Below are 26,841 nucleotides of genomic sequence, written 5' to 3'. Positions count from 1 at the left end.
TCACTAACAAAAACACTGAACAGACATACAAGTATATTTACTGCAGAATCCCACGGTATCCTGTTAGCTGTGAGACACATTATAGAAAACAAAATACAGTCATCGGTCATCTACACAGACTCCCTTAGTGTTTTAACCTCCCTAACTTCTTGGAAATGGCACAATAAGAACCCAGTCCTGAATACTCTATTTAACAACCTTGTCACTGCCCATAAATTACAACTTAAAATTACACTTTGCTGGGTGCCAGGCCACCGTAGCATACCAGGTAACGAGGCGGCTGATAGGCTTGCTGTGTCAGCTGCCTGTCGAAATGCTACAGACATCGACAAAATAATATACCAGGACCTCAAGCCACACATTAAAAACAAAATTCGACAACAGTGGCAAGAGGAATGGGACACAGCGACTGAAAATAAACTACACACTATAAAACCTATCGTAGGCAGGTACACTACAGACAAAAGAGACAGATTGAAAGAAGTAGCCTTGTGCAGGCTGAGAATAGGTCATACACATACTACACACTCATACCTTTTAACAAACTCTCCTGCACCACACTGCTCGAGATGTGGTGATCGACTCACTGTCATTCATGTTTTAATCACATGTGCACAACTGGAACCAGAAAGAAGACGTCATTTTCCCTCCTTGTTCACTCATCAAATACTTGCACACCCATCCATTTTTATTGGCGGCAACCCAATGTTTCCTTTAAAACAGGTGCTTAAATTTTTATCACAAGTAGGCTTTTTACATGAAATTTCTTATCGACGTGGGTCTCAGCCCGCTCCTCCTTGAGAGGACGGATGAGATCCTTTAAAACATCTACTTATACATTGCATATCCATTATATATCGCAAATGAATTTTAGGCCCTATACACCATTGTTTTTAGCGATATTACAGAGCGAATACATTTTTAGGCCCTATACACCACTGTTTTTTATCCCTTCATGAAAAATCAACTATTCCATTATATAAACTTGAGTACACCGTTAACCTTGAGTTTGGCGCTCTTTGGCCTGAGTCGCCCTTGCGCCATTAAAATCCACCATCATCATCCATGAGGATCATACGGAGTAAACTAAGAACAAAATGGCAGACAGCTTGGGACAAGGAAATAAACAATAAACTACACCTCATAAAACCCATCCTAGGTGAATGGAGGTCGTGTACACATCAGGAGCGTTTCACTGAAGTGATTTTAGCCCGTCTACGCATTGGACACACACACCTTACTCATAACTTTTTACTCACAAAAGAAGTCCAGCCCCTATGTGAGAAATGCGGAGCTCAGCTCACAGCCAGTCATGTATTATTTACATGCAGACACCTAGAAACACTGAGGGAAAAATATTTTACCCGATTTTACGATGAACATATCCCTTTCCACGCAACATTGATTTTAGGCGAAGAAGCACTTATATATATATCAAACATTTTTAGCTTTTTAGGAGAGGCAGGCCTACTTAAGAAACTATAATTCACACCCAGCGCCTCAATATATATCATGATACACCTCATCCACTTTCTCATTTCTGAGAAGAAGACTGAGGTCCTTGATTTATATTGTTAAGTTCCTCGGAGGTCCTTGTCTGACCAAGGACTGCACCTAAGGAAGCCTAACATTTTAAGGGAGTCATACCTTGCCTTTGGCGCATGATGGCCTCAGTCGCCTATGCGCCATTAAAACCAACACAACACAACACAACAGTGGGAGAGATCCTAAAGGAAACTCTTCCAGCAATCTACGATTGCCGGAAACCTATTGTACTTGGGTGTCCAAGTGAGAGAGATTGGGAGAAAATAAGAGAAGAATATGAAGAGAAGTGGAATTTCCCAAATTCGATAGAGAGTATTGACGGCAAACATTTCGCAATCAAATGCCCTGAAAACAGTGAGTCAGACTACTACAACTACAAGGGGTACTACTCACTACTCATGCTCGCTATTGCAGATGCCAATTATCGCTTTAATATGGTAGACATCGGAGCTCAAAACCGGCTTTCAGATGGCTTATTCTTCAGAGAGAGCGTCTTGAAGACAGCCATTGAAAAGGGAACCTTAGGATTCCCTTTAGGAGTTTCTAACTGGCCGGTTTGTTTAGTTGGGGATGCAGCATTCCCCTTGCAAAATTATTTGATGCGTCCCTACCCTGGGAGAAGGCTAGAAGAAAGGAAAAAAGTATTTAACTACCGCCTGTCAAGAGCTCGCAGATGCACTGAAAATGCTTTTGGCATTTTAGTTTCGAGGTGGCGCGTTTTTGGGAATAGTGGAGGGCAAGCCAGAGCTCCTTAACTCTGATTGAAGCAGCGGTGGTCCTGCACAATTTCCTCATGGTTGACAAGGCATACTGCCCTGACAATTACGGGGACATGCCAAGTGAGGAAACTGTGCAGTATGGAGAGTTGCGGCACATGGTTGCCCAAATTGGCAGCAGTGCACCATCATCAAACCACCGGCCCACCTCAGCTGCCATAGCAATGAGGCACGAAATTGCACTATTTCATGTCTGCTGAAGGCTCATTGCCATGGCAGCTGAGTGTTGTCAGGCGGAGCTGATGTTATTGCATGCGACATTTTACACTATACCACTTTTGTATCCTTACAGCTCCGAATGGTTAAATTTCGTTCCTTTGCACGTATACATCTTCTTCCATTGCTTTTTCAGACATATATTACTTTTTCCTCTTGCCGCAACATAACAATTACATTAGTTCTTGTAATTATGTAAAATTTTTGCCCTTGCTATTTTCTTTCTTAACTTTGTTTGTTTATAAGAAAGAACTAAAATCAAATGCTTTAAGGTCACCCTGACAGCTTCGGGCCGCCCTGTGGTTTATTACCAATATATGTTTGGATGTACAATGCGATAAACAATAAGTACCACATAAGAAAGAAAATGAGTGCAAAACAGGTGCTAAAACTCAATATTAAAAACAGAATTCTTCACTTAGTGCAACAATGAGACAGAAAATATAAATGAAATACATATTATATGAAAAAAAAAAGTTCACACTATGTGCACTTTGCGATCACATGCTCCATGATTGACTTAGAACTGAAACAAAGTAAAGCTGTTGCGCTGGAGGCACTTTACACAAGTTTAAACAATGCATTTCTGAAAACACTAATGTGGCAACTCCACTTGTAGGCCATAAAAAAATACCTGCTACAATAATAATATAATATACCATTACCTGTAATTACAAATAAGAAGCGCTAACAGACATACACAGGAAAGGTGACACGGACAAGCGCTTACTGACAACTGATTTGTTTTGAAAAAAAAACACAATGTCTAGGCGCACCGTGGTGGTGCTAAACTAATCAGAGGCAGCAAATGTCACATGGTGTAAAGGGACGCAAAACCGATAAGAACAAAAAACTGTTGCACCAACTAGCCCAACAGAAAGTTCATTACCTGTAAACTTAACACGAATCCAGCAGAAAGTTCTTACCTGTAAGCTTAACATGAATGTTCGACAGAATAGCTTGGATTGACATTTGCACCGAGGATCGTTGATCACTAGGTCTGAGACTAACTGCACGGTATGTCTGTGATGGCCAACTATGGCAGGTGCTTTGCAGCTACCCGGGCATGGTCTCGGACTAAGTGACCAACATACTCCAATGCAGACGTCAGCAATGTTTTTGAGCATCTGTGTTAAGCTTGCACGCAGAATGAGGTACTTGTAAAGAAACTATAGTTCTGAAAACAGTCGAACTACAAGGCATTACTGCTAGCGTGTGTGGGGATTCACAATCCCCTTCCTCCATTATAACGCCCGCGCGTAATTAACACGCGTGATTACGCGCGCTGGCAGAGAGGTTGGCGGAGGAGAGGGCACGCTGGCCACCCCCCGCCGCCTCCAGGGATTGCGGCGACGCTGCCGCGGGCTTCCCTCTTTCCTGCCGGCGTAACCGGGAGGCCTCCTCTCCCGTTCCGTGTCGAGGAGCGCGACTGTAGCAACTCGCTGGTGTTCTTCGGCGAATGGGCGCGCACGCGCGCGGTTCATGATTTCCGCCGAGGAGACCACCGCCGTCACCGAGAATCGCACACTGACCGTAGGCACCGCAACGGGATGTGAGCGAGAAGCTGTGTCAGGTGAGCAGACACTTCCTCTCACCTACTTGACGCGCTTCCCTATTAGGTGGTTGTTATTGCACCCCCGTACGCGGCTTTCGCTCGCTACACGGCGGTTGTTCTTAATTGCTATTCTCTTGCCGTGTACTCGAGCAGTGCAATAAACTCTTGTTCGAGTACGCAACTCGGTGTTTGTCCCCTCTGGCCCGAACCCGCCGCAGTGGCGATTTCTCGCACCGCGGGTTGGGGGTCACAGCTCTGTCTGCTAGGGCTGGCACGTCGGGGCTAGAAGGCGACTCTCGCGTCTAGCCCCCCCGTGGCGCATTCTCTCTTCTTATGAGAATGAACACCCCCATACGTGATAGATCATAGACTGAGAAGGAAAAAACAACACGACGAACAATTCTTCATTCTTATTTCATGCGCTGTCATGCTGACAAGTCTTTTTTGCTATTCTAAAACCAAGTAGTGAAATTCACTCATTCAAATGGAATTTACCTAATTGCACAAAGGAAGCAAGCAGCAGACACGTCATTTAGTGCTTCACTGAAATGAGATCCAATATTACAGTACACATATTTGTTTGCATTGTCTTATCACAAGCTTCAGTATGAAATAGGGACCAAACATGAAAAACCTGTATATCTAGTACATTAAAAATGTCAGAAATGGAATACATATCACATGAAAAACAAGAAATAAGTTCACATTATGTGTTGCTCGCAACCATGTGTTCCCATGGATTACCTAGAACTCGAACAAAATAAAGCTGATTTGCTGTAGGCACTTTACGTAAGATTACAGAATGCGCTTTTGTGCTCCCTGACAGTAAAATAATATCTTCTACGACAGTAATATATATCACGGCCTGCAAGCTTAAAACGAATGCTTGACAGCATGGCTTGTACTGACATTTGAGCCGAGTAGCATTGGTCACTGGGTATGAGATCAACTGCAAGGTATGTTTCTGGCGGATGACTGCAGCAGGTGTTTTGCAGTTGCTCTGGCATAGTCTCAGACCTAGCGGCCAATACTCCCCAGTACTGATGTCAGCTCAGGCCATGTTCTCGAGCATCTGTGTGAAGTTTCCATGCAGCATTTAGTACTTTACAGGAACAAGATCCAATATCACAGCACACTTATTTGTTTGTACTCTCTTATCACAAGGCTAAGCATGAAAAATGGATTGCAGATCAAAAACTTGCATGCAGCATTTAGTACTTTACAGGAACAATATCCAATATCGCAGTACCATTATTTGTTTGTACTCTATTATCACAAGGCTAAGCATGAAAAATTTATCACAGATGAAAATCTTTACCCCTCTAATGCCCAGGCATTAAAAACGCCAGTCAAAAATTATGAACTTCTAGGATCCTGTTCCAAGATGTCCCATCATTGCAAAAATGTCCGTTTTTTAAGCGGAATGTTACAGCATACTTAATTTAAGGTGATTATGAGGATTTAAAAAAAAACCATAAGGCAATAAAAACTGCGTAAACATGCAGGCTCAAGTGGTAAATTAAGAGAAATTTAAAACATACAAGCATTTGAACCATGCAAGCTGTTTTGCCCTCAACGCAAGCATTTTTTTTTGCACGATTTTATCTTTCAGCAAGCCTGCAACATTTCTGGCCACAAACATAACTTTTCTTTTACAAGTACCCTTTATGTGGTTCAGTGGTTTGGGCACTCGGCTACTAAGCCAAAGGATGCGGGTTCAATACAGACCACGACAGCCATGTTTCTATGACGCAACACAAAAAGCACCCATGCACTGTGTGATCCAGTGGACGTTAAAGAGCCCCAGGTGGTCTAAATTATTCAGAGCCCTCTGCTATGGCCCACCTCTCATGGCCCATGAGTCGATTCAGAATATTAAATCTCACACTTTGCTTTCCTGTGAAAAATATTGACAAAAAAAACTTTCTGCATTATTTTAGCAATTCAATAGTTCAGCGAACAGAAGTAAAAAGTATCCATTTTTTTACACTGTATCACAGGCAATATGCTGGGCATTACAGAATTAATATGACTAAAAAATGAAACAATAACAATAATCAAAAAAGTGCATTTAGCTTAAATTACAGATTTCATTCCAGTTATTCAGCCTGGGATATTAGTGTCATCATTTGCACTTTCAGCCTGGATGCGATTTTCCTTGGCATCTATCTAAGCTGAGGCCTATAGATATTGCAAAAGCCTCATTTTCATTCATTTTTTTTTTCAAGTTGTCCCAAAAGCTGATCTTCAAAGGCGTCTGTTTTTTTTTTCTTTTTTCGGTTTTTCAGTTTGATGTGCATGACCTTGTGTTGGCGGTGCTGTGACGAGTGATGTTGGAGGTGATGACCTTGGTGCTGATGGTGTTGACATCGATGTACCTGGCATTGGTGTGGCTTCGAAAGAGCTTTCCAAAGTTGTAGGCGATGGTGGTGCGCTGTATTGTGTATAAGAATGTCCTCCGCAGTCTCCACATCACCGACAAAAGAGGATGAGGCGTCCAGGCTGCATACGGTTCTGCAGAGGAAAAGTTTACATAAACTGAGGAAAAACACACACTCGCGTTAGCGAGGCTCAAAAACTGTTCGTGTAGCAATCGTATTCGGCTGCGTCAATGGCGCTTGCTGCTCGCGCTGAAAACTTCCTGGGAGGAATAATGTACGGAACATGGGGAAAGGCGTCTTCCGGATTTTTAGCACTGATTAATATTTATATTCGCTCCTTTATCCATTTATAGTTTCCTACAAAGAAGACTAAATGGATGAGAGAAAATGTGCACAAAAGCGACTATCTTCATATCTTGCATAATCCGTGCTAAATGAAATCAGCACTTGTTGCCAATTTCAGCACACGAAGTATTTTTTTTTATTAGTACAACAAAAGCGGTAGTAACGCATACCTAAAAAATGCAAACGGGACGGGCAGGGAAAAAAATTCACACTCGCAAGCTAGGTTAGCTTTACTGCATGACAGCTGTGTGGTGTCAGGACGGGGTACACCGCTCCGAATGCAGGGAATAAAATATAGCTCTTTCAAGAAAAACTGCGAAAATACGATTCAGAAACGCATCATCAGAGGTGACGTAAGACTAAACAGCAGTAAATGGTGTCGCACAACACTGAAAATGCATAAAAACTCACTTCCTCGCACGGCCGCAGTCTCTGTAAAATGCCATAGACTCCGCGAACTCCCACGTTCGCCGCGAAATGTAGCCGCTGCCGCTCCTTTTGCTATGTTCAATAGCTTTTAGCTCGCGGGTGTACCTGTCCCTCAAATTTTTCCATAACTTATGGCACTCTTCAACTGAAATCGGAGAGGCAAGAAAAAAATGAGTAACGGCGATGACATACTCAATCACAGAAGTGCTCGCTACTCAAAGCGCATCAAGCAGTACGCACCTGTTGCGAGGCCGCATTGGATGCGGATTAGTTCCCAGGCATTGTTTTTGCGCTCCTGGTCCCTGTAATCCATGCGCTTCGTGTTATACACGCAAGGATGTTGTTGGATCAAGTCCAGGAAGCGCTCGATGACAGAGCTGGCGACGTCCACCATGCTGTCACTGGAGGCAGCCATCTTGTGTTGGTAGTGAGAAGCGGCAACGAGAGAGGGCGCGCGATGCGGACGAACTCCGCGCGGCCGGCGCGAAATGGAGGCGGCTGCATTCGGCGCCGGGTGCCATCGGATCGCGTCGGAAGCCGTCGAACACGCTGGCGGTCAGGTGCCGCCGGAGTATAGAGGGCCGCGTTCTGGCCGACGTGACGTCGCCGTGCCACGCTTGCGCGCGCTCGCTACGTCGGAGTATATTGGCGCCTTAAATACTGGCTGGCAGGTTTTCGTGCCTCTGCAGCTGAAGTTAGGCAGGCGAAGGGAGACATGCTTTTGTCACACTGCCATGGGATGCATTGTTTGGAGTAGGGGTCGAGTGGGGTGAAAGGGGGACTTGAATGAGGAGAACCAGTCAGAAAAGGACGAAGAGAAGAGCTGTACACCAGGGCCACTGAGGTAGCCCATTGTCCACGGGCAGGGACTGAGGCCAATGACCTTCGCCAAGCCTATCCGGGCACAGTGTCCTTTGTTTTGAAACAGTCATGGCTTCTTTTCCACTGTGCACTGAGTCTCTTCACAACTTACTGATATCGAAGAATCAGTGCTCGGCTATGCCAGGTGACAGATATCCCCTGCCAGCACCATGCCTTTGATTTTTTTTTTATCACGGCGCTGAAACCGACGTCGCAACTGCCATTGAAATTCCTTTGCCTACCACAACACTCTTTGCAGTGGCGTAGCCAGAAATTTTTTTCCAGGGGTCTGGCATTGCTGCTCAGCCTCCTCAGTATCGAGATACCTGTCGCCAACCTGTCACCTCTCAACTGCGCCATAAATTCTGCATGCAAAGATTGCACGGAAGAATAGTAGCATCCGGGACTTTCGTGATCCATCGAGTATCCTGCACATGAATTGTTTCAGACGAAAATCATTCGTTTAATTTAACAATTGCAGAACTGAAAATTCTTCACAGGCAGTTTTTCAGCCATATAAAATTAACATTAGCTCGAATACGTAGTGTTCTTGACGGACCCGCGGATGAAATTGTTCTCTGCACCCTCTCCAGTGTGCTTATAATTTTGATTATAATGCAGCATCTGCACTCTAACAAACTAAAGTGTTACGAACAGACGAGGACTCTCAGCAGACCACTTCAACATAAAAACACCGAGATTCAGTGCGAACAAGAGGCTCGAGAGGGAGAAGACAGCGCGGCGTCAGAAGATCGAGTTTGGCCTGTGGAGGCTGCGCACGTGGCGTCACGCTCTCTCCTAGTTTTTTTTTTATTATTATTTCCCCACGCATTCCATCTCTGCGTGCTTTTCAGCTTATCTAGTAGTATGGCTTGTCTCCTTTGTATGGTCCGATGGATGATTTCAGAAAACTAAATGCACCTTTCGCTTTTTTTATTCCCGCAGAAATCTCTTTTTGAGCGTGAAAAAGACATATTGGAGACAAAGTCCAGATTGATTTCCGGCTCTGGTAGCTGTTTTGGTCTGCGGTGTATGACAGTACAAAAAAATATCGTGGGGGCCTAGAGCCCCATAAGCCCTCCCTCTGGCTACGCGCCTGACTCTTTTTGTAGTAATCGGGCACTCACTTCTGAAACGCATTTGGTCGGCTTCTGGCGATCAGAGCATATTTCTTCTGATGCTGCTGCCCCTGTGCTGTGGCCTGTACCTACCAGACGGGAGTTCGCTAATCATTGTTTATTGTTATCCATTTAGCGATAATTGAGGCAGCACACTTAAGGTTGCACTATTTTGTGCACGCTCAGCAATCGGCAACTTTCACCTAGCCTCATGGGAATCCCGACCTTAACTCTATGTCAAGTAGTATGGAGATAACAGTCAATTTGTTTCATAGAAAGGCGCAAATGTTAGTTATAGTACTACTATTTGCTGCTCGTGCTTTTTGCAGTTACCACACCGGCCCTACGATGAGCTCACACTGAATTGCTATAAGATGGCGTGACTGAGCGGAATATTTGTGAAAGAATCAGGGGGAAGACGAGACAGCATATCGTGGTGGTGTCTCTTTTTCCTGCAGCCTTAGGCGGAAAGTAGACCTTCTTCCTATATTTGGCTGCCATAACTACCATATCTGGCTTCTAATCAAAGCAGCGCCGCTGAGATTTCGTGCAGGAAACTGAACTTATGGTCTTCGAGACTTCACTTCTGCTTTGCTGCAGGAACCTTTCCGTCCCGTCATCCCTTCGCTTACGGCGCTCTTCATGTTTCCATTTTCAGTGGGTATGCCTCGTTGTGCTAAAAATTAGTTGTTTTACTGCCTTCTAACACCACGTACTTGATCGAGTAGGGCTCTAGTTCGCTCCCATCCGTTAGACGAACGAAACTTTTTCGAGTAGCGCCATTGTGTATGCCCGAAAGCTCCTTCGCCGATTTAGCCGCGATGCCACGCGCAAAGGGGAGTTCGCTGTAGGTGCTTTTTCAGGAACCGACGTCCCTGGCTTCATGGACGCCACAACGCTGCACAATAACTGCGTGTAGTTATTGTGCAGTACTGGAATACATAAGCCCAGACTCCAAACACACACGTGTCATGCACCGCCGCGCCAACGTCGTCGCACACGTCAGCCAAAGCCAGTCTGCGCATGCACGCAACGCCGGACGCGTGCATCGCGAGCGCTGACGCTGCGATCTGTCCCTGCCAGACGCGCTACACGCGTCGGAAACTAGCGAGGGGTTTACAACAATAGGAAAGCACCACGCGGCTGTCCCCTACTCCTTTCTTCTAGTCCTGAAGTCCTCTTAGCTCCCTCTGCTTCTTTTCTTCACAGAATGGTTTTCTTCACGGTTTTCAGATTTTCTGAGTCGGTCGAGAGGGTGAGCGAGCCAGCACGACGAACATGCAGGTGCATTCCCCTTTTGCGAAGCCTGCCGTGACGCCGGCGTCGACGCGTCGCGGTGCGTGGAAAGTGCTTTGGAGTCCCCGCTTTATTTACGGCAGTTACGAGGGTTTAGCTACAGAGGGAATGTGAGAATTGGCAGCCATGTTTGTCAGTTCTTCGATTTTTCTTACCGTTTCCTTGGGCTGGATTTCTTTTTTTTTTTCATCAATGATGAACCGAACAGCCTGCCTTCACACATTCGTGGGGACAATGTTTGCAAACAGTGTAGGTTCGCCAGTACTAGCCTAAATGGGGCGATCCCCCCTCCGCCCCCCTCGCCTTCTTCCCCCAATCTTCATTGGAACCGCTGATGAACCAACAAGAGTATCTTATTGTACGATCCCCAGACATGTAAAAAGAATTTCGGGGCTGGTAAATAAAATTCAAATTATGAAATCATTGTCAAGAAACACATGTGCTAGTTGCAAAGCGGCGCATATTTGGATAACTGCTCGTGATGTCTCACTTTTCTGGTCATCTTATTGCTCAAAATATATTTATTTATTTTATTTACATTACCCCTCAGGGCCAGAGGCATTACATATATTTTGCATATATTTTACATTTATTTCAGCAAAATCATGTTGCGCTAACGCTCTCGAGTGCTGCTAGTTGGCAGTCCGCTTTCTCAACATACCTTATAGCTAACGGTTGACCATGCGCGAACTAACAAATGTCGCAACAAGAGCGCATACTGACTTGAAACTAGAGCTCGCGGTAGTTATTATAGCTGGAGTACCATTACCAATGTATGCTTACTACCAGCGCTGGTTCATTCGCCTTCAGCTCTCCTGCTCATGTTGCACAAACAGCTCAATCTAAAACATAAAAACAAAAATGGGTGCGGGGGGGGGGGGGGGGGGGTTACCGTTAGCTTACCGTCAACGCTATATAGCGTCGTGTGTTTCAATGTTCAGACGGGTACAGCACTGATTTTCAAGTAAACTTTATTGGCAAAGAAAGGGTTTTTGTACAATCTTTGCTGTCATGTGACTCAGCCCTTTGTCTTCCAATAAAGTTCGTCAGCGTTGTCCACGTCTATCTGCGCTGCCATACCTGTCTAAATGGACTACCAACCAGTCCAACAAAAGGCCTTCCACTTTTATTACAACAGCAATTTGAGCGCATCTCATTGGGAAACAGCTTTCGATACATCGAGACAAATATTTCGAGCAAGACATGTATATACAGTTACAGACAACTTTTTTTTTTAATTTTCACACAATTCTTCAAGAAACACTCCACTAACAATTCTTGACCGGAAGGCAGCGAAGAGGTAGCAGTGAAGCGGTAGCAGCGACTGACTGATGCCGCTGACGCCGGTAGCGAGTCAAGTCAACGTGGCTCTGCGTTTCGGCTTGGGATGCATGCACCGTGATCCGCTTAGACCGGAGAACACCGTCGCCGCCACAAAGGAAAAAGGTGGAGTAGAAACACGCAGCGGCGAACGGTGGCAGGAGTGCGCGCTGCACGCCAATTGGCCAAATCAGGGCAGCGCGAGGAAGTACATGTCCGGAAAAATTCTAGGGGCACTAAGTAACCAAAGTGTCGTCTTGCATTATTCTTTTGTTGGACATAAAATGACAGAAGTAAATTATTTGGCTCCAAATGTCTCAGTGGCAGCCAGTTATACATTTTACCATGGTTATCGCTAGTGACTGCCGTTCTATGGTTGGTTTGAAAGCAGGTGATTCAGATAGTGCATAAATAAATAAGTAAATAAATACATAGCAAGCACACTGGATTCCCATGCAGAAAAGACGTACCTCTGACCAATGAAGAGGACAGAGCAGATTCAAAGGGGAAGGAGCGGTCTAACGCGCTTGCGAAACTAACCCGCTTCTACTGGCGACGTCGCCTCATAACTACCTGTTACGCTCCCCCCTCCACCTCATTTCCCCAAAAATTTAGCCTGAATGCATTGCGCCAGCTGTGTGGTGCTTACCCCCTTGGTAGGTATTTCACACCCATTTCGCAGTGCCGACTCTTTTCTCTAAGGTAAAATGAAATTGGCCATCACCCTTTTCTCAACTGTCACTAGATTACCAACATCAATTTCTATAGTTAGAAAAGCCCGAACTAAAAAAATGATGACTGTTGATTGAAACCGACTTTATTGCAATTGTATTATATTGAACGTTTGATAAAAATAGTTCTGCGCCAGAGAGCTCGCAAGAATATTATGTACTTTCTTACTATAGCTCCCCTCTGCACTTCCCCTCGTTATCCTCTCCCCATCATTTTACTTTCCCGCCGGCTACAGCTCGGGTGCTTCAGATTTTAGACAGCAGTTGAAGTGGATGGCAGCACTCATTTCCTTCATTTTGTTTGAATAACCACTACCCACATCACCTATAATAGGCAATTGTGCTCCCAACTGTCGCCTTTGCCGATTCGAGGGGTGCGTCGGAGCACAATTACCTATTACAGTGCGCATTGGAATGGGCCAGGGAGCCCCTGCCTTTCCCGGTGGTGCAAATCTTTTGTGAGTATAAGTATAGTATACAAGGGCCACATAAATATTTTCCATCATATCGCACCTTTCCATTTTTGGTATCCACTTGAGCTATCTTAAATGTATGTCCGCGATGTATCATCAACTAGCTCAAGCTTCTACTCTATCAAGAACAGTGAACAACAACAAAACGAGGTGACGATCAAGGTACTTTTCACTTTTCAATTACGTTACGCACATTGCCCTGGTAAGGCAAGCTAGCACCCCGAAGTCCCACCCTCCAACAAAAGAAAGCTTCTCTACAAAGCAAAGGTTGGGTCGCTCGGCCAACTGGGGGCAAGGCCGGTAGGCACTTTCTCAGTCCTGAATCAGTGGCGTAGCCTGGTGACAGGATTTGAACTAATACCAAGATGGCCGCCGTGGGACCCCCGCCTTAACAGCGTCATGTTTGAGGTTTTGAAGCAACTCGGCTGGAATGCCATCAATTCCGCTAGCTTCGTTCTTAGCAAGGCTGGGTAAGGCCCACTCAACTTCACTCTTCAGGATGTCCGGCTTGAGACTAGTAATCACAACCGTCTTATGTTGGGTTTGCACATCCGGGTCCTTGTACAGTTCTGTGTATTCCTGCCACCTCTTATTTATCTCTGAGGCTTCAGAGAGGTTCCTGCCTCGTTTGTCCTTTATCATGCCCAGCTTAGCACAGAAGCTTCCTTTGATATCTTTGATTGTCTTATACAGAGCTCTTGTGTTCCTCAATTGGCTGTTGTCCTCAACTGCTTGGCACTCTATTTTCAGGAAGGCATCCTTATCTCTCCTTGCTATTTTCTGAAAATCCGCATTGAAAATCTTGTACCTTTCTCTTCCCCCATAACTTTTGCCATTCTCCTTTCCTCAGCTATTTGCAAAGCCTCTTCAGATAACCAGTTTGCTGTCTTGCATTTCTTTTGCTTTGGAACTACCTTAGTAGCAACTTCTTGTATTATACTACAAATATCAGTCCACATATTTTCAGGCTCTCTGTCTTCTAGATCTAATTCTTGAAATCGATTCCTCACTTCCAGAGTATATTCTGATGGAATTTGATCGAGATCATACCTGAAAGGCCTAGTTTTCTGCATTGTCCTCAATCGAAGCCTAAATTTGGTAACAAAACGCTGATGATCCGTGCCACAATCGGCCGCAGGCCTTGTTTTTACTGCTTGTATAGCGCTTCTTCATCTCTGCTGGCAAAAATATAATCAATCTGATTCCTCTACAGACCGTCCGGTGAAGTCCATGTGTACAGGCGCCTGTTGTGCTGTTGAAAATGAGTATTTGCTATGGTCAGGTTGTTGTCTTGACAAAACTCTACTAGCCTCTGCCCAGCTTAATTTTGCTCACCAAGACCGAACTTGCCTGTAATTCCGGATATTTCTTCACTCCCCACCGTAGCATTCCAGTTTCCTATGAGAAAAAGGACGTCTGATGATGGAGTGCGGTCTAAAAGGCATTGCAGGACAGCACTGGAGAAGGTAATGGCAACCCACTCCAGTATTTCCTGCCAAGAAAACCCCATGGCCAGTCACTAGTTTACATTTGTTAAAGTTCAGTTTCATCTGCACCGTGTCATTTTGCAGTACCATCACATGAAACGAGGTTAGAAATCAGAAACGTTAGTGATATCACAATATTACTTATGAACAAGAATCAAGATAAAGGTTATCATTTACAGGATGCATAAGAGAGACGGGCTGTCTGACACCGGAAGTGTTATATCTGCACTTCATGTAAAGCGTTTGAGTGTGAAGATACCAGTATATTAATTTTCCTCCACGGCATTATAGACTGTGCAATAAAAATGTCTATTTTCACACATAATGAGCTCAGCTACAATTAGTTTTGCTGAAAGTTGTACCCTGCGTTCTATATGAAACCTAAGCATTCTAGCGTTTCAGAAACTGAGCATGCTTGCCCGAGAACCTCCTCTCTCTTCATGTGGTGAGCTGCCTAGATCAGTTGGTACAGCTGAAGGTACTGCCATCTCTTCCTGCTTTGATAAAAAAAAATTTCGTGAGTCCAGCGGTCATCTTTTGCCTCACTCAATAGTAGCTTAGTTCAGCTTTTCATAATTATTGAAGCAGCCTAGAATGTTGTCATAATGAATGGTAATTTTGTTGCTGCTGCGAGGAATAGCGAAACAAGTACCTACATTTATTCACCTCGTATGTGCTGCACTGACAGCATAGCACACTGCTCAAATCATCAAACGACAGTTGTAAATGATTCAGTAATGCATGGGACCTCCTTAAAACCCAGTAGGAGGAGTAGAACAGTGAACGTAACAGGTACAACCCCATGATGAGCCTCAGCCATATACCATATCACTAGGCTGTGTACTTTCCGGTTTTAACTGAAAAAACGGAAATTAGAACTGGCACTAAAAAAAATGATGGAATCGGCTAGAACAGAAAAAAACACTCGTTTTTGGCATGTTCATGTTAGCCTAGGTCCTATTTTTGATGAAAAACTAATTTTGTTCTTTTCAGAGCAGAGAAATGGGCTGCAATGGCACTCAGAGAGAGGGGGGGGGGGGTTGACTCCGCCATGCCAGCAGCCTCATTGCACTCACATTAGCATCTTCTTTGCTGCAGCATCGAACCATATGAGGAAATCTAAGTGTCAGCTTTGCTACAAGGTTTGTTTTTCAACCTAAGAAGTCATTCCGAGATGACACTCCTGGATTTTTTATGGAAGTAGTGTAAGATGCTAGGAGAGCTGCCGGAAGAATTCAGTTGATCTAAACAGATCTAGAGACTTGAACCTGGTGCGGGGCGAGGGCAATATGAAGGAGCTCGATTCAAAGTTCCGCAATTATGGTCAGTATACGGTGGTTGCTGTTGTTGAGCATATTTTGTTTTAGAAATTGCATGCATGCCATTGGCTGGTATTAGCCCAGCTTCTTTGCACATTTCGTTTTGATTCAAAGTTCCGCAATTATGGTCAGTATACGGTGGTTGCTGTTGTTGAGCATATTATGTTTTAGAAGTCATTGGCTAGTATTAGCCCAGCATCTTGGCACATTTCGTTTTCTTTTGTCAAGCGCTGCTGTTCAGTGAGCATTCTCAAAATTGCGTGCTGTCAACACAAAAGAGCACGCTGGCATGGCTGATGACAGTCTATGTGCCCTTTTTTGACCTTTTTGCTTCTAAAATCTTTTGTACCATGAGATTTTTCAACGTTACTCGCCATGTTTTACAGTTTGCAACATGCAACTAGCCAAAAACACTAATCTCAAGAATGTATATAGAAGCCGAGAAATGTTCGTCAAATGTTCGAAAAATAAACATCGGAAAGTACAAAGCCTACGTATAACCACACCCGTACATAGGCCGTACATTTTCGATAACTGAAAAAAAATGCAGTTGTACGTTTTCTTTATTGACTTTATGGACCACACCTTGCAAATTCACACCGAAATTTTTAATAAATGTGGCCCTTACAAAATGTTACAGGGTAAAGTTCTTCAGATTTTTAAAGCACGGGATGACCATTACATGCATGCAAATTTCATTGTGTTAATGAGCTTCAGCAATTATTCAACAAAAACAATAGTATAGCTGTCCATGCTAGTTTGCTACAAACTAAAGAGGTTTAATTACACTTTAAATTCTCACCGTAGCAATCACAGCTTTCAAGCTTTAGAAAGAATAATTATATATTCGAAACTGACAAGCACATACCTTGAGACATATATGCAGACCTCGACCATTTATTGGGAATCAATTAGAGGAAAACGGGGGACGCCGTTGGCTGAAAACTGACCGACCAGATTCGCTACACAGCACTTCACCAGCCACAAAGTATCCCCTAGTGTCGCATTCGGGAGACACCAGGCTCGACCCCCGTGCAGCTGGGTATCCACCGGTTGCCAATGGGTACAAGATTTCCCTGGCCTGGTGCTCAGCTCTTTGGGGTGAAATGCTTGGGAAAGGGATCATAGGTTCCAAATAGTTGCACCGATGGGACAGTGATCCGTTTCACCATCGTACAACAATAAGTTTGCCTCGCGTGGCAAAATTCCATTTTGTGACCCTTCGTTGTCTTTTTTATAACCAACATTCTCGTTCCATAGCCCCTTCTCCCAAGTATTTCTCCCCAGACAAACTAGGCACCAGGTTGGGGAAAAGCTTGTACCCTCTAAAAAACTGGTGGGTACCCAGTGGCACCAGGGATCGAACTTGGTACCTCCCGAATGTGAGGTGGATGCTCTTCCACTAGGCCACTGGTTTGTGTTGTTTTAACACAGCACTAATGGGATAGACCACCGGACACAAAATAAAGTCCTACACTAACCAAGCCACACGAATATGCCTGTCTAGCGTAGAGTCAGCGTGCTGAACTTGCAATCCAAGGATCTTCGAAGGATAGATTGTGCTCACCCTCCCATCTTGAAGCGAAAGCCCGAGTTGGCAGCAGCTGTCAACTCGGCAGTGTCATAAGGTCCTGTGATGTCTAGCAACCGGCAAACAGTCATGTATAGCCTGTTGCCTGCCACCTACACCCGCCGAGCTTGTAGTGTTTTGCTCACAATGCCGTCAAATTTTCTGAAGATGAAAAGTGTGAACGCTTTAATCACTGCTAAGTTGCTTGGATGTCAAGCAACAGTTGATGAGGTAACAAAGTAATTAATGTAACCCCTCCCCTTCCAAGACCAATCCAAGAACAGTGTCCTGCACCTTTGCTATCTTAGCTTAATGTCTGTCGACATGCATAGGAACGCAGGCAATGTACAGCAAGAAAACTGCACAAAAACTTGCTACCAGTAAAAGATTAGCTTTCACATCACGTCCATATTAGCACCAGAATCTAAAGCACTCGTCAAAACAAAACATACTAGGAACAAAAGGTTAATTGTTAAGCTTCTATCACAGCAAAATAAGATTTTAATGCCGCTATTTTAAAACTTGAAATGTGAGACGTGTATCAACAAAGCAAATGCATACCAGCTGAGCAAGGATGACAGCAGGACTTTCACTCACCAAACGTGGTAGTGCCATCAAAACTGCTGCTGCATGGTGATCTGCAGCAAAAAAAAAGAGGAACTTGAGCAAGATACAGATATGTTAATGGTGGAAATCTTGACATGGCTGAAAGAAAGCACAAAGTGGGTGAGTCATATAGCCACAAGGCCACACAAAGCTCTCTGTTTATTAGTAGATTTCACTCAGTCGTGGAGAATGAAAGGGTGAGCTCCACTAGCATGCCTGCTTGGAAAAATATTAAAACAAAAATAAATGTGATGAGTACGCAGTCACCACACCTGCATAAAATGCTTCCATCGTTGGTGGTGCTTTCTGTAGACATCATAAATATTGCAATAAAGCTGCCTGAGTGTGCATGGATTAACTCCACATAAACAAAGCTGAAATGTTTTCGAGCAAAGAAAAAGGCAGAAAACACATAATTTATTATTTGCACCACTCCAAGCTCACAATTTTAGTGAGCAGTGGCCCTTTCATTAAAGCTAAAAATGAGATGAGGTGTGAGAAAGTCCCGAGCCGAAAAAAATTTCACAGGAGAGTCACGATTTCTGTGCCACTGGCTCATGGCTCTTCAGAGAAATCTGTCTTTGGTTTGAAATAAAAATAAAGAGCGCTTTGTAGCTATAAATACATACACCCAAACCGTCTTTTAAATGAAGTACACTGAACCCCAGGAAACGGATGACACTTGGGCCGAAATCATACTTCAGAAGATTTGGGCAAATGAAAATATTACTTGCGACAGAGAAACCATGCTTTTTTATGAATATAAAAACTGCACTTGCATGCAACTAAAGAGTACAGCGGCCAATTCCCTGACAAGTTACCTTTCAACAAATGGCATCAGCCTATTGTCATGACTGCTATTAATCACAAGATGTTGGCTGGCAAGTGCAAAGCACATGACCATGGTGTTAATTATCAGCTCCTTTCGTGAATGCTTCCTTTTAGAGGATTTGCCATTGTGTTCTTGAGGGTTAACTGAAAAGAAACAGCAGTGCATTTGAGCTATCTTAGACATGCCACTACGCATAGGCGTGCGCAGGGTTCTACATTAGGGGGAGCCAAGTTTCACTGCAGTGCCCCCCTCCCTCCTGTAGAAAACCGACGATATGGATGTTAATGCTATGCCGCCAGTGCCCTTTGCATTACCTGCTACATGGCGCCAGCTGTGCATCTAAAAAAAAGCAAACAAGCAAACCAATCAGTAAGACATTCAGCTTTATACTTTTCTTCAATTTACTTGAGATCATGCTACTGGCAAAAACAGTTGTTATTGGTCACTTAGTTGAGAAAGAAGGGGTTCGACCAAATGCAAAGAAAATTGAAGCTGTCAATGGTTTTATGGTGCCCCAACCAGTAAAAGAACTGCAGAGCTTTTTAGGTCTATGCTCGTACTTTCGACGCTTCATACCAAGGTTTGCATATATCGCTTACCCACTCATGTGTCTGCTGCATAAAGATGCACCATTTCATTGGACCAGCGAATGTGACGCAACTTTACGTCATCTCAAAATGTTTTGACCTCGGGACCCATCCTACGCCACTTCTGCCCATCAGCTGCCCACACAATGATGCAAGTGTTACCGGTATCGGCGCTGTACTTATACAATGCCATGCCCGCGATTAGTCCTAGCATATGCCATAGTCACAGTAATAGCATATGCCAGCCGCTCGTTGATTAAGTTCGAAAGAAATTACTCGGTTTCTGAGCAAGAATGTCTCGCCGTTGTTTTCGCTATACAGCGCTTCCGCTCCTATCTGTACGAGAATGCTTTCACCGTCGTGACCGGCCACCAATCACTTTGCTGGCTCGTTAGTCTTCGTGACCCCTGTAGGCGGCTCGCTCGATGGGCTTTACGCCTAAAGGAGTTGAAGTTTACTGTGGTGCATAAGAGCGGCCATAAATACTCGGATGATGATTGCCTTTTGCGTTTGCCGCTTCAAACGATTGATGACGACGCAGACAGCTTCGATGAATATTTGGCTTTTTTCGAATATTTGGAATTATTTCCAAACCGAGTAACGCAAAGACCAAACATTAACCTCTTTGTTTGATTCCGCCAATGATCCTATGAATAATATTTTTAGCATTCGCGAAGGATTGCCTTACAAGAAGAATTTCGCCTTTGGGGGAGCACGCATGCTTCTTGTCGTTCTGGAAAGCCTACCTACGCATCACAGTTTTACCCGTTGGCTATGTACAGCCTCGTCCACTTCTAGCTATAAGACGGTCACTGCTTTCAAGGTGTCATTGCATCCGACCCGGCCACGCAGTAAAGTGGCTGGCCATGTGAAGCAGCACATCCGTCTCTGTGTGCTTGCATCGCTTTGCATCGATATCTGCCTGCGTCAGATACAATGTTGCTTTAAAAGCAGTGACCGTGTTCTAGCTAGAAGTGGACGACCTTGTACGTCGCTGGGACTGGGATGGCGTTCTTTCGTTCATTACTCATGGATCCAACACAGCGCAACATGAGACAACCCCTACTACTTTATGCTCGCTCGCCTCGCTGTGGCCTCGATACCATATTGCCATTAGTCATATATGATGAATCTTCTCTCGCTACCGCGCTCTGCAGAGCTAAAGAAGCACGCAGGCTTGCGCGCGTTCGAATTTTATCTATGCAAGAGCGTTCTAAGAACCGCTACGATGCGAAATGCATCCACTAAGACAAGAAACACATGAAAGCCTTTGGAGGCAAAATCGACATGCACGCGGCCCCAACACTTTGCCGGATAGTTCCACGGCTGCAGTGGAACAAGGTGAGTGGCGGGTTGAACCGCCTGGCAGATTTTACACCTTGCTCCGTGCTGCTGGATGGCCAGATCAATGCCAGCCCTACTGAAAAATCAAAAGTTCTACGGGGCAATAACCTCATAAAATCTCATTTAATCGCATAAAGTCTCATACGGTGCACATCATTATCATAAAATATCGTACATAATTTATGATAATGTACAAGAAACTATGAGAACTTATGCAATTATATGCGACTTGTACGTGATTTCTTATGTGAATTGAGTGAGATCGTGTGAGAAAATGTGAGGTTATTGCCCCTTACAGTTTTTTCAGTAGGGAGGTCGCCAAACGAAACTCCTAGCCAGCATCTTTACGCGACTGGCGCCTGAATGCTCCTTATGTAGCAAGTTCATCGCGTAATCCTTCATTTCTTTCAGAATCGCCACTTTAGCACCCCAGGTTACAAAACCCTGTTCCAGTGAAAGTTCATCGCGACGCCTGTAATAGGCTCGAAGTTCTGCATACTGCCTAGGCCAACCGTTCAGGGTGAACTCCGTTACACGAGACAAAACCCAGTTTCGCCTTGTCGCCTTAGAAATGTCAGCGGCCGTTATCGGCAGGCATTGGAACCCTGCGAGATACTCCCTTGGAACTTCCTCAGCTTTGACTCACAGTGGTAATCTAGAAAGGGTGTCGGCCACTTGTACATCTTTCCCCCGGCGGTACCGGAGGCGGTACTGGTATGCTGCCAGTATCATAGCCCATCGCTGCATTCGCGCTGCGGCTAACGTAGGCGTTGGCTTCTCCTACCCTAAAATGCCTAGTAGTGGTTGATGGTCTCTGTAGATCATCGAAATCCTACCGTACAGGTAGCGATGAAATCTTAAGCCCAAAGATCAAAGCTAATGCTTCGCGCTCGCAGTGACGCGAATGCTATCGGCCTTTCATCGCCGGCAGCCTTTTCATGAATTACAACCGCCCCCAAGCCATACGCTGACGCGTCACAAAGCATCGCTGTCGGCTTATCTACATCGTAGAACATCAGTACCTGGCTGCTAGCGAGCAGCTCTTTTGTTGGGGTAAAAGCCCGACGGCATTCCCCTGTCCATGCCCATTTTTGACCTTTCCTTAATAGCCGATACAGCGGCTCTGCGACGGTGGAACCATTCTTTAGGAATTTAGAGTAGAAGTTCAGCATGCCTAAGTAAGCCCTTAGTTCTGTCACTGTGGTGGGTTCCGGTGCCTCCAAAATTGCTGTCTTCTTTGTGTCTCTGGGATAAATTCCCTCTGAGGTTACCGTGTGGCCCAAGTATGCCACGGCATTTTGAAAGAAACGGCACTTCGCTTTTTTCAGCGTGATACCGTGCTCCTACAACCTATCCAGGACGTGTTCAAGGGTCTTTTGGCAGCCCGCCGTGTCAGACCCCGCCATGATTATAGCATCCGACGTGCGGAATGCCTTTCAAAGCCACGTCCATCATGGATTGAAAAATCGCTGGTGCACTGGCCACACCATAGGGAAGGCGTTGAAACTCGAAAAGTCCCAAGCTGGTATTAATGGTCAAAAGTGGTCGTGACTTCGATCGGTCGTTACCAAGGTGCGCCCGGCAGTCCCACCGACTTCGAAGCGTAGTTAAGAGGATCAAAACACCTTGCCTCCTGTGATTTGCGAATATAGATCCTCTGGCCTGGGTAAGAGATAATGATCGGTTTTCATGACTGGGTTCACGGTCATTTCGTAATCGTCACACAATGTTAGACTGCCGTCTTGTTTCGAAACAATAACTAATGGCGTTGCCAAGTCACTGTGCGCGACTTGGCGAAGAATTCCTTTTTCCACCATGCTGTTCATCTGGTCTGTTACCTGTTTCGAAGAGCGAAAGAAACAGGTCTTGCGCGGCAGAAGACTGGAGCACAGCCAGTTCGCTACACTACCTGCACCTCAAACTTCTGTATGGTACCTAGGGCGTCGATAAAAACGGAAGGATATTTCTTCTCCAGTGCTCACACCCTATCTTCTGGCGTAATTTGACCAAAATCGAGCCAATCAAGATTTATATGTTCCAACCAATTTAACCCCAGGAGCGCTGGATGTTTCCTTCCGTTGCTCTTGACAATTATCAATGGTAAAGTGGCTCTGTTGTACTTCAGACGAATTTGTTCTGCAGTGTACTTGCGGAGAGATATTTTAGATGGTTGGCACTTTACACGCGGAAAAAGACTCGTATACACTCTCAGGGATAATTGTTACAGCCGCCCCGGTGTCAGTCTGCATGCTTAAGTCTTTCCCTTTGACTTGCACATTCCCTTCGTAGGCTAAATGGTTGGAGTTTATGAAATGATAACTTCCTGCTCCTCGTCTTCGTCAGAACACTCGAGGGCATTCATTCTCCGGTAACGACTTTCCCCATTCGGACATTTTTTTTTTCAGATATCGTTCTCTTGAGCATTTCCGGCACACAAAGGTTTTGTACCAACACGCGTCAGACAAATGTCCTTTGCCACACCATCCGCATTTCTCTTTCTTCTGACCTTGGTCGTGTTTCACTTCTTTAGACCTGCCTAGCGAACGTCTGCTGGCCGCGTTTAGCGACGCCTCTTGGTCTCTCGCTTGCATTAGCGCCGAGGTCCGTTCCGCTAGTTCTCTATCGAGTGCGGCTTTGCAGGCGCCTTCAAACGTCAGGTTTTCTACGGCGAATAAGGCACGCTGACTCTCTTCATTGGGTATGCCTGCAACTAGCCGGTCGCGCAGGGCATCTCGCAAAAATTCGCTCTATTTGCACTTCCTCGCCAAATGCTTCAACTAGACTGAAGTCTTCCACGCTTTCAAGGCCCACTGTCCACCCTCCGGTCGAAAATATTTTCTTCCCCGGTGACTGTGAGACTTCGCCCCTAGATCGCAAGGCCGCAAAATGTTTTTGAAAAGAGTAACTAATAATGCAGTTATAGCCACCGCAATCACCCGATTCTGTAGTGCTTCTCTCCTTCCGTTCCCTCGCAAATGTTTTTCACTCTCCTGCCCGAGGTAGTCTAGCCTCCGCAAGACAAATTCCCCTTCCTCCGCAAGACAAATTCCCCTTCCTCTTCCGCGGAGGTGGGGCGTGGAACTCCGCGAGCGCAAAAAAAAAACAAACAAAAAAAAAAAAAACGACCGAGGGAGCGCGCGCCGCTGGATTCAGTCTGGCCGTGGCGAGGGAAAAGCGCGTAGCAAGCAGTAGACATCCATCCTTCTCCCGTTAGTCAGCGAGACGGACCAATGGACGTCGTTCGCGGTACGTACGTCATTACTGTGGCCCGGCGGGCCAGCGGCGGAAACGGGGAAACTGGCTTCCCAAAGGAGAGCATGAGAGAGCTTTGAATTGTATTTTCGATGCTTTGCGGTGCGCGTGTCACTGTAGCGTTTTGTAGACTATCTCCGGTACCTGATTGAAACACCGGGCTCCTTTGCTTAAAAGGGCCTTCCCTGGGCAGTGGCCCTTTCATGCTCATTCTGAACACGCCGGTTAAATTTACAGTGCTCCGCTATCACTGACCTCTTGGGGCTGTAATGGTCTTTCAAAAACTTGGAAACCTCGGCGTAAGGCTTCTCGCTTGGCGACGCCCGCACAACCAAGCTCTTCAAGACTTCATACGCTTCCGGGCCGATTACTGTTAAAAATACTGGTAACTTCTTTTCGTCGCTTATGTCGTTCACCACTAGAAACTGCTCAAATCTTTCGAGGTAGGATTCAATGTTCTGTGTTTTGGGGTCGAACTCTGCTATCCTTCCTACGCGCGACATTCCGTAGCCGAAAAGAAAAGGCAGTACTCATCGCCTTGGCTCCTTCCCTTGAGTAGTGCTCCTTGGTCGGCGCTTCTCCGTTCTTTTTCAGTGGTCGTTTGACTCTGCCATCCGTCGGTAATCCCAGGCGTCGGTCAGTGGTCAGGAACGATGTCCGGGAGTATGTACTTCGCTAACGGCTTCGAGCGCCAGACGAAAGCTGCGCTTGCCGTTCGTTCCGTGCCTGCACTGCCGACCCGGCGCCTGTTGCTGCATGCAGCAACATGATATAGCAGCAAATGATATATCATATCACAAGGGCCTCCTGGAAACAACTGAACGTTTATTCGCGACGCAGTACAGATATAGGCAACTTGCAATGAAGTTTGCTGTGTCGATCGCCGCGCCGTAACGCACATCCTAGCGAAAACAGCAAATACTTCTGAGGCGGCATTTCAGGGCGTTTTCACGCCACTTGTATGAGCTTACAGGAGTCAGATTGCACGTTTTGTCGAAGCTTTGCGTGGCGTGTGTCAGATAACTCGGCTGCATCGAGAGCGCCTTGTAAAAGGCATTATCTGCCACACGCGTAACTATAATGCTGCTGTACATGCTCGACTGTGTATTGCGAACCAAGCGGCTAACAGCAGCATTTTTGAGTCACACTGCGGGACAATTGCAGCGCTACCTACGCAGTTGGTTGCCTATATATAGCCGACAGTGACATCATGCACTCAACATAAGGGCAACGCTTCCGCTACTGATAACGTGACGACGCGCTATAACACCACCGTCTCGCTTTTCTGGGAGTTGTTACAGCAAAAACGTTTAAAAAATAACAGCTTGATACTTCACACTATTTCAGATCAAAGACGTGAACTACCAAACACACAGATAGCCCAGCCGCTTATGAAGCGCACGTCACAGCTACAACAAGTATTTAGGCAGCTAGCCTAGTAAACAGGAAATGGAGTTTTCTCCTCAGCCGATTAGTGAAGAAATTTCAGCACCTTCAAAGACCCCGCGGTTTCTAATGCTTACGAATACCGTTGAAAGCAAGGGTTCCCCGGTGTTACAACCTCCATATCTAGGTGAAAACTAAGTCCTTCCAGTTTCGTCTCTTGAGCCAACATCAGCCCAGCACGAATAGGCTAGCTAGCAGTATTAGTGTAGAATAAGGCAAATAACTTGCATATTGCCGCGAACTGTTTAAATCGTTATTTGTTCCTGTTCGACAGCCACTAGCATGCGACTTTATCATTTTGATTCTGGCGCGCTTATCAATTCTGTATCCCGTGTTCATGCTCGCTGTCGCGATACGACGCCTTATCATTTTCTTTGTCGAGAAAGGTGTGTCGGGACGGATATCGAAGATGCCAGCGTTAACGCGTGTTTCTACAATGTTCCAGGTCATGCTAGTACCGTTTGCGACATTATCTAGATCTTTACTCGCCGCCTTTAAATTCAGTGCTGACAAGTCAAACAGGCATTCTTAGTTCGACGATCGACGAGCCCGTTTGTTGCTATCGCCGCCGCTGAGTTGCTTAGTTCCTTTGGGGGCGCAAGTCAGCCCAATAAAAATTTTCTTCGGTGCAATCACCCACTCTTCATTTGTGCCATCGAGATTGTCACCACGACGTGACAATATGCAATGAGTATTACACTGGTGCTTCAAATTCTGCTCACTCCTCTAGTGCAGCACATGGACCACAGTTCTCACAGTCGAAAACAGTGAACAGATATACAAGTACATTTACTGCTGAATGCCACGGTATCCTTTTGGCTCTGAGACACATTACATAAAAGAAAACAGACATCGGTCATCTACACACGCTCCCTCAGTGTTCTAACGTCCTTATCTTGGAAATGGCATAACAAGAACCCAGTCCTGAATTCCCTTTTTAACAAGATTATGTCTGCCCATAAACTAGAAATTAAAATTACACTGTGCTGGGCGCCAGGCCACCGTTATATAGCAGATAACGAGGCAGCTGATAGGCTTGCTGTGCCAGCCTCCCTTCGAAACATCCCATACATTGACAACATAACATATCAGGACCTCAAGCCACACATTAAAAAATATGATTCGACAACAATGGCAGGAGTTATGTGACCCAGCAACTGAGAATAAACTATATACAATAAAACCAAGGAATAGGTCACACATATACAACACATTCATACCTTTTAACAAACTCTCCTGCTCCACATTGTTCGAGATGCGGTGACCGGCTTACAGTTATCCATGTTTTAATTCAATGTTCGAGACTTGAACAGCAAAGGAGACGTCATTTTCCCGAATCGCACAAGAAACAA

At 45.3% G+C, this 26,841-nt stretch overlaps 2 pseudogenes; both read right to left on the bottom strand.

The window, feature by feature from the left end:
* Window positions 1-2,367: 2,367 nt before the first annotated feature.
* LOC146196102 (uncharacterized) lies at window positions 2,368-7,819 on the bottom strand (annotated as a pseudogene).
* Window positions 7,820-17,415: 9,596 nt separating this feature from the next.
* On the bottom strand, window positions 17,416-24,893 carry LOC146196101 (uncharacterized; annotated as a pseudogene).
* Between the last annotated feature and the right edge of the window lie 1,948 nt (window positions 24,894-26,841).

The sequence above is a fragment of the Amblyomma maculatum genome, chromosome 3 (assembly GCF_055883805.1).
Source record: "Amblyomma maculatum isolate TAMU_Amacu chromosome 3, ASM5588380v1, whole genome shotgun sequence".
In the NCBI taxonomy this organism is placed as follows: domain Eukaryota; kingdom Metazoa; phylum Arthropoda; class Arachnida; order Ixodida; family Ixodidae; genus Amblyomma; species Amblyomma maculatum.
The sequence above is the reverse complement of the archived record's forward strand: the minus strand, read 5'-3'. Positions and strand labels throughout refer to the sequence as shown.